This window comes from Durio zibethinus, chromosome 15 (assembly GCF_047325235.1).
Source record: "Durio zibethinus cultivar Kanyao isolate XHJ-2024 chromosome 15, ASM4732523v1, whole genome shotgun sequence".
Classification (NCBI taxonomy): domain Eukaryota; kingdom Viridiplantae; phylum Streptophyta; class Magnoliopsida; order Malvales; family Malvaceae; genus Durio; species Durio zibethinus.
This window is the reverse complement of record NC_143176.1, coordinates 5,269,436-5,274,015: the sequence shown is the minus strand read 5'-3', so window position 1 is coordinate 5,274,015 and position 4,580 is coordinate 5,269,436.

Here is a 4,580-nt window from a genome sequence, read left to right as displayed (position 1 = left end):
TTGGTAGCTCCTTCAGACACTGGCTACCCACTTTGATTTAAGTCAACGTGAATTTTAGTATCACTTACTTTAGTTTGTTTATTTCGTCCATTTTCTTTTCTATTTTGGCCTATAAGTGTGTCTTGTGCATGTTTAGTATAAAGAGATTTATGTTGTTTGGAGTTTATAATACCTATAATTTTGATCATAATTATATGAAATATACCAAAATGGCCATCTAAATTTAACATTATACATAATTAAATACAACTAATATCATACTACGTACATAAACATCATTTAGTAAACCAATCAGCAATATGTTCAGAAACACCATTCAGCAAATCATTCAAAAACACCATTCAGCAAACCAATCAGCAATATGTTCAGAAACACCATTCAGCAAATCATTCAAAAACACCATTCAGCAAACCAATCAGCAAATCATTCAGCATACGATTCAACATACCAATATCATACAATACCATTTAGTAAAACAATATCACAAAATATCATTAAGCAAACCACAATATTTAAAGAAAACTACACAAAAATAGCATACATGAATTGAAAGGTGCTAATACGAATACAGTTACGGTGAAATGAATAAAAATATATATGCATATGTAAATAGTAATGAACCAAAAAAAAACCTCTACCGAATAATATAAATAATACAGTGAATAAAAATAATAATGACATATCAGTAAACAGAGAGGTGTATGCCGTTGAGTTGTTAAAGCTCGGTGGCGATGATAGAGATAAAAAAACCAAAAATTTGATAGAAAATGTGTTTATGGGTTTGGTTTGGTTGATTAATGTAGCTTTTCAGGGGTATCTTTGTACTAGTAGTTTGTGATTTCGATGTTCAAGACAAGGGAATGAATAAAAAAATTATAAGTGAAGGTGTTTTTCTGAAAAAAATACCTTCAATAATCTCTTTAAAATTTTAGCACAAGATCATTGGAGGCGTTTTTTTACTAAAAGATACCTTTAATAATCTCAAATAACTTTTCCAAAGAAAATTATTAAAGACATTTTTCTTTAAAAAATGCCTTCGATAATTTTGAACAAAAATTCTTGAAGGCATTTTTAGTAAAAAATTTCCTTCATTGATATTCCCGTAATAGGAATGTAAGGAATTATTGAAGGCATATTAAGTACAACATGCCTTCAATAAATTTCTTCAAAAAATTTGAGCAAATTAATGAAGGTATTTTTTTAGAAAAAACGCCTTCAAAAATCTTCTAAAAATTATTGAAGGCGTTTTATCCTAAAAGACACTTTTAATAATCCTAAACAATTTTTCAAAGAAAATTATTGAAAGTGTTTTCCTTAAAAAAAATGCCTTCAATAATTTTGTACAAAAATTATTGAAGGCGTATGATGTGAAAAATGCCTTCAATAATTTTCACTTAACAATTGGAGTGAATTATTGAAGTCGTATTATGCAAAAAATGCTTTCAATAAATTCTTTCAAAATATTATAACAAATTAGTGAAAGAGTTTTTCTTGAATAAACACCTTTAATAACCAACTTAAAAATTTAATAGTATAATATTGAAGGCATTTTCTACCAAGAGACACCTTTAATAAAGTTCACAAAATTATTGAAGGCATATAATGCAAAAAACACCTTTAATAAATTCTTTCAAAAATTAGAACGAATTAGTGAAGGCACTTTCCTGAAATAAACGCCTTTAATAACCCCTTTAAAATTATTGTAATAGAATATTAAAGACGTTTTCTACTAGAATAGGCCTTTAATAATCCCAAACAATTTATAAAAGAAAATTATTGAATGTATTTTTATTAAAAAAACGCCTTCAATAATTCTGTACAAAAATTATTAAAGGCATATAATGCAAAAAAATACCTTCAAGAAATTCCTTCAAGAATTAGAACAAATCAATAAAGGCATTTTTCTAAAATAAATGCCTTCAATAACTGTCTAAAAATTTTAGTAGTAGAATATTGAAGGCGTTTTCTACTAGAAGACGCCTTTAATAATCCCAAACAATTTTTAAAATGAAATTATTAATGGCATTTTTTCTCAAGAAATGCTTTCAATAATTCTCTACAAAAATTATTAAAGGCGTATAATGTAAAAAACGCCTTCAATAAATTCTTTCAAAAATTAGAACGAATTAGTAAAGGTGTTTCTCTAGAATAAATGCCTTTAATAATCTCCTTAAAATTTTAGTAGTGAAGTATTTAAGGCATTTTTTACTAGAAGATGCCTTTAATAATCCCAAACAATTTTTAAAATAAAATTATTGAAGGTATTTTTTATCAAGAAATACCTTTAATAATTCTCTACAAAAATTATTGAAGGCATTATTGAAGGTATTTTTTCTCAAAAAATACCTTCAATAATTTCTTCTTAAAAATTGGAGTGAATTATTGAAGGCATTTTTAGTAGGAAACCAACTTCACTGATATTCATTGATAAAAATGGAGGGAATTATTGAAGGCGTATTATGCAAAAAATGCTTTCAATAAATACATCATAAAAATTAGAAAAAATTAGTGAATGTGTTTTTCGAGTATAAACACCTTTAATAATCGTCTTAAAATTTTACTACGAGAATATTGAAGGCGTCTATAATATACCCAAAAAATATTTAAGAGAAAATTATTGATGGCATTTTTCTTAGTAAACACCTTCAATAATCCGGTCCAATTAAATTGTCCCCAAACTTAACGCATCCAATCACCAATTTCAAGCTTCATATTCATTATTCTACTATTTCTCTTTCCATACTAACTACAATTTAGTTTTCCTTTCCTTTAGCTTTTACTATTTGAGCTTTATCTTTTAGAACCCTATTTCAACTATTCATTAGTTATTTACTTTAGCTTTTGCTTCATTGTACTATTCTTTCAGCTTTTGTAATTTGCGATATTCTTTTTGGTTTAAAAATTTTTTCCAAAACCTACTTTCCTCAAATACCCATTTGGAACCCATCATCCACTTCCCTTTCCCTTTCATTTTTTTTCTTTTTTTGGGTTTCCTTGGAACCTGTTTTACCTTATTTCAAACCCAACTACAAATACTCTAGGGTACTATCTAGGTTAGCAGCAAAGTTTTAAATGCTTAATATTAGGTAGCTAAAAAAATACTTGACAACAAAGAGTTTTGGTCTGCTCTAAGTATTGGTCTTGTTATTATCTTTTGTTTAAAACATAGTAAACTTAAGTATTTTACATGTTCATTTTCATATAAATTATTTATATACATTTGGTTTGATAATGTAGTAAGTACTAAATGGATAAGAGTTGGATGCAAAAGTTAAGATTAAGTCTGCGGAGTAGATTGAAAGGGATACATATCAAAGATATTAGTTCAAAATCGTCTGCGGCACCTGTTGATATTGATTGTGGACTGAATCTTTTGGAGGGGAATGAACGTACTATCGGATCTAACTCAGTCACTTCTAACCCTTCAACTACTATTAGATCTAACAATACAAAAAATCTAGGTTTAGATAGTATCCCATCAATTGATTATACTTTAAATTCGATTATAATGATTAAAGTATTGGTATTTTACAAATTAATTTTTTTATTTTTTATAGTTGATAACAATGGTCAACGGAAGACCAGAGGCCGGACAACTTTGAAAGAATTATTTACACTACCTTCGAACAAGCGTATTGTAGTGTCTGCGAACTCTGATAGGCAACCAATTGGTGAAGAGGCTTAATTGTTGGTTAGATTCCTAGGCATGTTTGTTCATAATGGAATGAAATTACCTATTCATTATAAAACATGGTATAAAGTTCCAACAGAAGTTAATGTCGATGCTTTAAACTTTATTGATGTATTAGTATAATTAATTACATATAAAAATATAATTATTTTACATTTTGTTTACTTATTCAAACTTTTCTTATTGTATTATTACAATCAAAATTTGTACTTGAAATACCAATTTCATTTGTGCTTAAGTCATTAGGAAAGAAATGAAAAGATTATAAGCATAATTTGAAGAATAAGCATTTTGATTGAAATACTACTGTAAAGTCGACGATGAAAAATCTACCTCATAATGTGATTGTGGCAATATGAATAATTAGTTAAATTTTGGTTCTCAAGAAAAAGAGAGGTACTAATTTACAGCTTTGTATAGTAGAATGAAATAATGAAAGTATTTTATGCTTTAAATTGGTAATATTTATATTTCTACCATATACATAATGATTTTTATGACAAGAAAGAGAACAGATTGGGATTGGTAGCAAAAAACAACAGAAATTTAGCCACACAAGTAGATCAAAAAGTTTTACAAGAAGGCAAAAAGAATTAGTAAGTTTATGATTTTAAACTTATTCTAATGAATGAACTTTTTGTGCTTTTAAAAGGTAAATATGCAAATTAATAGTTATTATTCTATTTTAATAGTTTTGATAGATTCAATACATCATATTAAACTTATCAAAAGTATTGAACTTAGTTGAAATGATTGATATGTATGAAACAATTATTATTTATGTCTATTTAGGTAAAAATACAAATTTGTTGTTATTATTCTATTTTAACAGTTTGGATAGCTTCAATACTTGATATTAAACTTGTTCGATAGATTGAACTTGGTTTCT